Source organism: Pistacia vera, unplaced genomic scaffold (genome assembly GCF_008641045.1).
Source record: "Pistacia vera cultivar Batoury unplaced genomic scaffold, PisVer_v2 Contig285, whole genome shotgun sequence".
Taxonomy (NCBI): Eukaryota; Viridiplantae; Streptophyta; class Magnoliopsida; order Sapindales; family Anacardiaceae; genus Pistacia; species Pistacia vera.
The window spans coordinates 217645-227057 of NW_022196096.1; the positions used below are offsets into that span (position 1 = coordinate 217645).

At 37.1% G+C, this 9413-nt stretch overlaps 1 non-coding gene across 1 annotated transcript; it reads left to right on the forward strand.

Moving 5' to 3' along the window:
* The first annotated feature begins 7109 nt into the window (after nt 1–7109).
* On the forward strand, nt 7110–7216 carry LOC116134341. The gene has a single exon (XR_004128721.1). It is a non-coding gene; the product is annotated as a small nucleolar RNA R71 (small nucleolar RNA).
* The last annotated feature ends 2197 nt before the right edge of the window (nt 7217–9413 follow it).

The window sequence follows — 9413 nt, forward strand, 5'->3', positions numbered from 1 at the left end:
ATAATTATGTCTAGTGTGAAATGGCCAAAATGCCCTTATATGAAGAATTAAGGACTTAGAGTTATACAATTAAAATAATTGGGCCAATTGCATAATTTGGAAAATAAATGAAATATTTTCCTATAAATGAGATGAAATTCGTTCAAGCCAAAGGAGAGAGCCTTTCTTCAACATTTCTTCCATTTTCTCTCAAATCTTCCATGAAACAAGCTTTTTCTCTAAGTTTTAAAGGAGTTTTGCTTAATTTTTCAAGGAGACAAGATAGGAGCCTTGGATCTTCAATTTGAAGGGTTTAAGGTAAGGATTAAAAACTTTAGTTTTGTTGTGATTTAAAGATGAGGTGGATGTTGAGGTATAATGTTATATATGTAGGATTAAGGTGTAAAAGAAGTCAAAGGCAAAGGATTTGTTGGAGGAAGTCTTTAAAAAGGTAAGGAAGAACCTCCCATGACTTTAGGGTTTATGCTAGGGTTTGTAGATTTTTATGAAACCTTAAATTAAAGCTTTAAGGCATAGAATTAGTTGATGGCAAGTGTAGTTGAACTCATTTATTCTACTTATTGCCTTGAATTCATTATACATGAAGTTATTGCTATTTATGTTTTATGAGTTTTGATGTTTGATTGAAGAAAATGAAGTGTGGATACTGATTGTGGCAAAAATTGTAGTATTGGAGGCCACATGGTGTTGAATGTTTGCTATTAGAAGTGTTGATGTGTTGTTTGCATTAGCTTACAATGTTTTAGCAATAATGGATGATTATGGGAATGAGATTTTACACTTCCTTTAAGATGTTAAAGACTATTAAGGGAGGTTTATTTGATCCATAAGTTAACGTATTGGTTGATGTCAATAGGAATTGATGTGGCATAGTAAATATGAAAATTCGGATTTAGTGGGCTTAGGGGTTTTGTTAACCCTGCTTCAGTATTTCGACCATAACTTGAGTTATAAAAATCGAAATGAGATGATTCTTGAAGCATTAGAAATTTAAGACACAGACCTATAACTTTTATGTTTATGCCAAGAACCAGTTCGTTTGAGGAAAGGATGGAAAATGGCCTGAAGCATAAACTGGTTATTAAAGTTTAAGATTTAACATAATCAATTCTTATGATTATGAATTGATTATTAATGTATTATTGTAATTATACCATGTACTAATGTTTACCCATTAGTTAGATGATCTTTGAAAGATATACATGGTCATGATGTCAATGCATGATTAATTTTATGAAATGGCATGAAGATGCAATGTAATACATGTTTTAAGATGATGTATGTGAGCAAGAGGTAATGTAAATGGGTTGATAATCCATAGATGAACTAAAAGTATTAAGCTCACCAAAAGATTGTCTATGGGAAGGCATGTCACTTGCTGGTAGAACTCGAGCATAAGGCATACTGGGCAATCAAGCAACTAAAAATGGACTTACGAGCTGCTGGGAGGAAAGGATGTTGACTTTGAATGCACTTGATGAGTTCCGTCACGAAGCATATGAGAATGCTCAGATTTACAAAGAAAAGACAAAAAGGTGGCATGAGAAGCATATCAGGACGAAGAACTTTGAAGTGGGTCAGAAAGTATTGTTGTATAATTCTAGACTTAGGCTCTTCCTTGGAAAACTTAAGTCTAGATGGTCCGGACCCTTCATAGTTGCACGAATTTACCCGTATGGGGCGGTTGAGTGTCACATGAAGAAAATAGCACATTTATGGTCAATGGACAGAGATTGAAGCCATACATTGATGGGGTGATGAGTTGCAAGTCATTTCCCATCCGACTTGACATCCCGACATGAAGACTTGAGAAAGTCGAGCTTCCGACTATAAACAAGCGCTTCTTGGGAGGCAACCCAAGTGTTTTCAATTATTTTGCATTTGTGTGTTGTTTGAATTTGTTTAGTTTTCATATTTTGGGTTTTCAGGTGAATTTCCGAACTAAGGCAAAAAAAGTGAAAATTTTCCAGTTTTCGCCGTGGCAACGTATTTTCTTCGCTAAGGCGAAGCACATTTTGCACAAAACGGAAGTCGAAAAGTCCCAGACTTCACCGTAGTGAAATTTGTTCTTTGCTGGGCCGACGTACTCCCTGGAATTTTCGCCGCGGCGATACAATTTTCTTCGCCGCGGCAAAGAGGATTGAGCGAATTTTAACTAAGGAAATTTCGCCGCGGTGAAGCACTTTCTTTGTCGGGGTGATGTACTCTCTGGAAAATTTTTTAACTAAATGAAGAACTTTGCTGCGGCGAAAATTGCTTTTATAAATAGTGAGCCGCGACTCTTCATTTTCGCGAAAAGCTTCAAACACATCTGAGAGCCAAACTTTCCATCTTCAATCCAGAGCTTCTCCAGTGAATTCCCATCACTTTTCCACACTTCTTCAATCAAAATCAAAGCACAAACAACACTAAAAATCCACAACTCACTCAGACAATCAAAATCTTAGATTCAAAACTCTGATAATCGAAATTGATCAATTAAAAGTTTGGAGAACTCAAAATCTTACCAAACCCAAGATGTATTCACCTCCAATTTAACCAAATTCGGCCTAGATAGCAAAATCCCCAAATTCTTGAACCTAACAAATTTCTTCAATTTTTCGCAAAGATCCTTGCTAAAATGAGTTGTTTTGGTGTTTGTGAAGGTTAAGGAGTGAGGAAAAATATTTGTTAATCACTTCGGCATAGATCGCAAAATCCCCAAATTCTTGAACCCAACAAATTTCTTCAATTTTTTTGCAAAGATCCTTGCCAAAATATTTGTGAAGGTTGTCCAGTCTTATTAGCCTCGGTTTTGCTTCTTGCTTTGCCAAAAGATGCTTGAGTGCTAAATGATCCATGTATACTATCACCTTAGCACCTAGCAAATATGAACGAAATTTGTCAAATGCAAAAACCATAGCTAATAGCTCTTTTTCAGTAGTGGTGTAATTCAACTGTGCATCAGTGAGTGTCTTGCAAGCATACTGAATTATATGCAACACTTTCTTCTTCCTATGTCCTAAAACTACTCCAGTGCAAAATCACTAGCATCACACATCAATTCAAATGGTAGTCCCCAATCGAGAACTGCAATAATAGGTGCAGACACTAATAATTTTTTTGCAGTTTGAAAGGCATGCATGCATTCATCATCAAAATCAAAAGCAACATCTTTAATCAGTAAATTGCAAAGGGGTGTAGAGATTTTAGAAAAATCCTTGATAAACCGTCTATAAAACCCCACATGCCCAAGAAACTCCGAACTGCCTTAACATTTGTAGGTGGTGGCAGCTTCTTGATCACTTCTGTTTGCTTGACCCACTTCGATGCCATCCTTTGAGATTTTGTGACCGAGTACTATTCCTTCCTGTATCAAGAAGTGGCATGTCTCCCAGTTGAGAACCAAGTTCGTCTCCTGACATCATTGCAAAACAAATGAGAGATTAGATAAGCAATTGTCAAAAGATGAACCAAAAACAGAGAATTCATCCATGAAGACTTCTATGAACCATTCCACCATGTCACCAATGATAGACATCATGCATCTCTAAAATGTGGCTGGTGCATTGCATAATCCGAAAGGCATCCTTCTGTAAGCAGAGGTGCCATAGGGACAAGTGAAAGTTGTCTTCTCTTGATCTTCAGGAGCAATGGCAATTTGATTATATCCTGAAAAACCATCCAAGAAACAATAGTAAGTATGCCCTGCCAATCTCTCTAACATTTGATCGATGAAAGGAAGTGGAAAATGATCCTTCCTAGTAGCTTCATTCAATTTTCGATAGTCAATGCACACTCTCCAACCCGCGACTGTCCTAGTTGGTATCAATTCATTGCTCTCATTCTTTATCACTATGATACCTCCGTTCTTCGAAACCACTTGCACCAGGCTCAGCCCTAGTTAGTAAATACGCGTTTTATACGCGTTTTAACGTATGTTATAAAAACTGCCGAATTATACGCGTATAATATGAATACCAGTATAATTAGCGAATTATTCACGTATAATTGCAAAAAAAAAAAAAAAAACCCATTACTCACCCCAAAACGACGTCGTTTTAGTGGGGTTTAATTCAAAATTAAACTGAATCTCTTCTCTTCTTCGGTTCTTCTTTCTTCCTCAGTTCTTCGACGGATGACATTTTCAGCTTTTCTTCTTAGTTCTTCGACGTTTTTAGCTTTTCTGCCAATACTTTCCCTTCCTCAGCTCAGATGGTGAACTGGTTGAGATTTTTAATGGGTTTGTATTTATGTTTGTGTATGGGGGAGAAGAATAAGTTTGAGGAAGGGAAAGTATTGGCAGAAGGAATGGCCTTTAAAGCAGATGTCATTGTCTCTAAAAGAAGCAATTGGCCTTGTGGGTGAGCGTGAGACATTGAGAGATGATTTGATTGAAGAAGAGAGAGGGAGGGGGGTTTTTAAGATAGGTCATGGGTATTTTGTGTTTGTGGTGGATTTTAGTATACGTGTCAACACTCAACACTAGATTACGTTTCTATTGCACAAACAAATAAATAAATAAATATCTTTTCTACTGGCGGGTTAGAGCAAGACATGGGCCTGGGAATTTGTTAAGGCAAAGAAAAGATTAAGCAAAAGCAAATATTTAATTGAAGTCAATGCAAAGATACATTAATAATTAATCCATAAAAGTGCTAAAATAAGGTTGATATTGCCGTATTTTTCAAAACGTATTATTGACAATGTACCGTATTAAACCCGTATATACCTGTACCATATTTTTCCCGTATCCGAATTTTATGGCCAAATTTTTAGAAACATATTTTTTACTGTTTACCATATTATACCCGTAAAATTCCCATACCCTTTTTATGCCGTACTCGTATTTACTAACTAGGGGCTTAGCCATGGACTGCCTGAAATAGGATAAATTATGCCCGCATCTAGAAGTTTCACCACCTCCTTTCTCACCACTTCCTTTATCAAAGGATTCAATCTCCATTGTGGTTGCACTTTAGGCTTGACATCATCTTCCATAAGTATCTTATGCATGCAAAAAGATGGAGAGATACCTCTAATATCCGAAATAGTCCAACCAATTACTGATCTATGTTCCCTTAACACCCAAATCAACCACTCTTGTTCCAATTTGCTCAACCTTGAATTGATGATTCTTGGGAAGGTTTCAGATTCACCAAGATACATATATGTAAGGTGAGAAGGTAAAGGTTTCAGTTCAAGTTTTGGAGGTTCTTCCTTCCTTTCCTTTTCCTTCCCTTTCTCAAAATCAAATTCCTCAAATTCTAGATCTTGGCTCTCAACGATCGGCTGAAGTGCTTCCAACAATCTGACACATTCATTCTTTGCTGGCTCATCTACCTCTATTATTTTTTATTAGGCAATACATGCTTCTAGAGGTAGTTGCGGAGTGTTTTCTTCAATAGCTTCTGCTACTAGTCTATCCACCACATCCACACTAAAGCATGAATCCAACTTAGATGGAAATTTCATAGCCTCAAAGACATTAAACGTTGCTGTTTCATCTTGGACTCTTAACAGTAACTTTCCTTCTTGCACATTAATGAGAGCTCTTCCAGTGGCCAGAATTGGTCTTCCCAAAATGAGAGGCATTTCCTTATCCTCTTCCATGTCTAATACAACAAAGTCCACCGGAAAGATAATCTTGTCCACCTTCACCAACACATCTTCAACTATACCCCTCAGATGTTTGATGGATCTATCTGCAAGCTATAACGACATGGTCATTGGCTTCACTTCACCAATTCGCAATATCCTGAAAACAGAAAAAGGCATTAGATTGATGCTTGCACCTAAATCACATAAAACTCTATCAAAAGTAATGTCTCCTATAATACAAGGGATAGTAAAACTCCCTAGATCTTTGAGTTTCGGGGGTAGCTTCTTTTGGAGAATGGCGCTGCATTCCTCCATGAGCATCACTGTTTCCTCATCTTCTAACTTCCTTTTGTTTGATAAAATCTCCTTGAGAAATTTCACATAGCTCGGCATCTGTTGCAATGCATCTGCAAAAGGAATGTTAATGTGCAGTTTTTGAAATATTTCAATGAATTTGGAAAACTGCTTATCCTAATTCTTCCTTTTGAATCTTTGAGGAAAAGGCACATGAGGAGTGTGATAAGCCAACTCTGGTGGTATCTTGGGGAATGGCAATTTTTCTTTTTTTTTGTCTTTGCCACTCTTCCTGCTTTTGTTCATCTTCCATAAAACTGGTTGGTTTCTCTTCAGCAACTATTTCTTCGTCAACTTCCTCATCGGACTCTTCCTTTTCCCTTAATGGGCTTTCTTCTTTCCCTAATTGTTCCACTTTTTCCAAAACTATCCCACTCCTCAGAATTATTGCATTTGCTTGCTCATGTGGGTTAGTCACTGTGTTGCTTGTTAGGGAACCCTGTGGTCTCTTATTTAGCTTATTAGCCAATTGACCCACCTGTACTTCCAAGTTCCGAATGGATGCCCCTTAGTTTCTGAAATTCATCTTGGTCTCATTCATGAAACTTGTGGTCTCTTGCATAAACTTTCCAAACATGTCCTCTAGTTTTCTCACTTTTTGCTCTTCTGATTGATTATTCACCGTTATTGGGTTGTTTGGCATTGCTCTTTGGTTCCTTTGATTGTTCTGCTGATTCTGTTGATTCTAATTGCCCCAAGACAGGGTCGGATGATTCCTCCAACCAGGATTATATGTGTTACAGAATGGATTGTTCGGTTGCCTTTGATTTCCTGCCAAGTAGTAAACCTATTCTGACGATGAAGACACTAAAGACACTGAAGCAAACGTGTTCCCCACTTGACATTCACTACTCACATGACTACTTGCACAAAAATCACAAGTTAGTTGAGGTGCTTGAATAGAGTTTACTTGCATATTTCCTAATTGTTTCTGAAGTGCTGTGAGTTGGGCTGAAATGGCCGTGTATGCATCAACTTCATGAAGACCCATAGATTTCTTTGGCTGCATCCTCTCATTAGATCTTTGATAGTTGTTGCTTGCCAATACTTCAAGCAACTCATAGGCTTCTTCGGGTGTCTTATGCTGCAAAGCTCCTCTCAATGTTGCATCCACCATAGTTTGCACATTAACCATAAATCTATTATAAAACATTTGGACTTACATCCAAACTAGCAACCCATGGTGTAGACACCTCCTCAGTAATTCCTTGTATCTTTCCCACGCCTCATATAATGATTCAGACTCTTTCTGGAGAAACGATGTGATATCATTTCTCATCTTCGCTGATTTTGCTGGACGAAAGAATTTGGTTAGGAACTTTTGTGCTAACTCATTCCATGTTGTGATTGTTCCTGATGGTAATGCCATTAACCATCCATTAGCTTTATCCCTCAATGAAAACGGGAATAGTCTCAATTTGATGGCATCATTTGACACTCCATTTGATTTGAAGGTGTCATAAATTTCTAAAAAGTTTGCAATGTGCTGATTTGGATCTTCCTTCAAATCTCCCTTAAACTATACCAACTATTGGATCATCTGGATAATTGCTGGCTTTATTTCAAAAGTGTTGGCTTGCACTGCTGGTCTAGTAATGCTCGAACCACTGCCATCAACTGTGGGAACTTAGAATTCCCTTAATGTTCTATTTTCTTCCATTTCAACAACTATGGCCTCTGGTTCAACTGTAGCTTCTTGTTCTCCTCTCTCTCTGTTAAGTCTTCTATCAGTTCTTTCAATCTCTGGATCAACAGGAACCACTAGCTGACGTCTTGTTCTTCGCATAAACTACACAGAAAGAGAGAAAAAAAAAATTGAGATCACAAACCAATAGAAAAGAACAACAAAAATTAAACTAACAAACAATTAGAACAAAAATAAACTCCAATCTAGCTAACATAAGAAAAACTCAATATTAACGCAAAAATCAATCCCCGACAATGGCGCCAAAAACTTGATGCGTTGTTATTACAACATGCAAAAATAGCAAGTGCACTAGTCGCACAAAGTAATAAAGTGATGAGTGAGTATCGTTCCCACGAGGATTGGTTGTTAATCACTGATTTTCCTAATTGTTTTCAAGTTGGAGAAATCGAATTTGTTTGGATTTGAGGGAGAGATTAAAAATAAACTAAGAACAAAATCTACTAAGTATTAAAAAGTAAAAATGAAAGCAAGATTTAAAAGCAAGAGTAATATCAATTCAAACAAACGGTAAGGGTTTTGACTTCATTCGGACTCTATGGATTAATTCTACGGATTATGCTACTACCACACTCACATGCACTAATTGTAAATCGAATTCTCTACGTTGTAAAACATACCTTCTCAGGCTATGAATTCCTACCTTTCCCTATTAAACTTCCGCACCCAACATTTTGAAGGTTAATAGTTCTAAGTTCATTAAGCTCATGGAATCCTAGATTGATTTCACTGATTCTCAAACCTATCTCTAGCGCTTAATAATACAATGGTGATTACCCAAGAAGCTTAACATGATTCATTTCTCAATCTCATCATGTTCAACAAGTAAAATCAATAAAAATTAGAATAACCACACAATCTGTGCAATAGCATATGAAAGTAACAACAATCAATTGATTAATCCATGGAAATCCGAATTACATCAAAACGCTAACTCAAAATGGGTTAGTTCATAACTAACTCAACACAAATAGCAAGAAAAACGATAAACACAATAGTCAACATATTGAAACAAAGAGAAAAGAATAGAGATCACCCTAGTTGAAGAATCCACAAGATTAAATCTCAAATCTTCTCCAAATCTCAAATCTTCTCCCTTTCTCCACAAAAATGTCAAATCTACTCTAAAGAAAATGAAAACTAGGCAACCTAGATGAACCCTTCTCAAAATGACAAAGTTTTCCTTAAATAGTTCGCCCCAAAACCTAAAACTTTCCTAAAATAAAATTGTGCGTTTTGGAGGAAACAAAATTTCACAGGAATGAAAGCTGAATCTCGTGCTTGGCTTCTTTCGCTGTGGCGAAGAATAACCTTCGCCGTGGCGAACCTTCCTGGAAAATTTTGAATTCGCAGAATTGCCCTCCACTTGCTTCCTAGCTTGAATCTTCGATCCTCAATGCTTTCCCATTGGAACAAGGTTCATGGTGCTTTAACTTTACTAAGAACTTTCCTAAATTATGAGATTCGCCGACTTCTGGGTCCAAAAACTCCAATTCGCTCATCATTTGCTCAAAATGTCCGTTTTGGCCTGAAATATAAAATATATGGAATTAAGTAGCAATTCAAGCATAAACGAGCTAAGACGTATCTAAAATCCGACCAAAAAGCCTAAATAATATAGTATAATCCTTGGATTATCACCTACTCATGTGCAAATGCTGTTGCAGCTTGCAATGCTGCCACCTCCACTTTATGCATTTGCAACAGAGACAGATCACATATCGTATGTCTGATCGGGGAAGCCATCATTCTCAATCATCCCCATCACTATCCC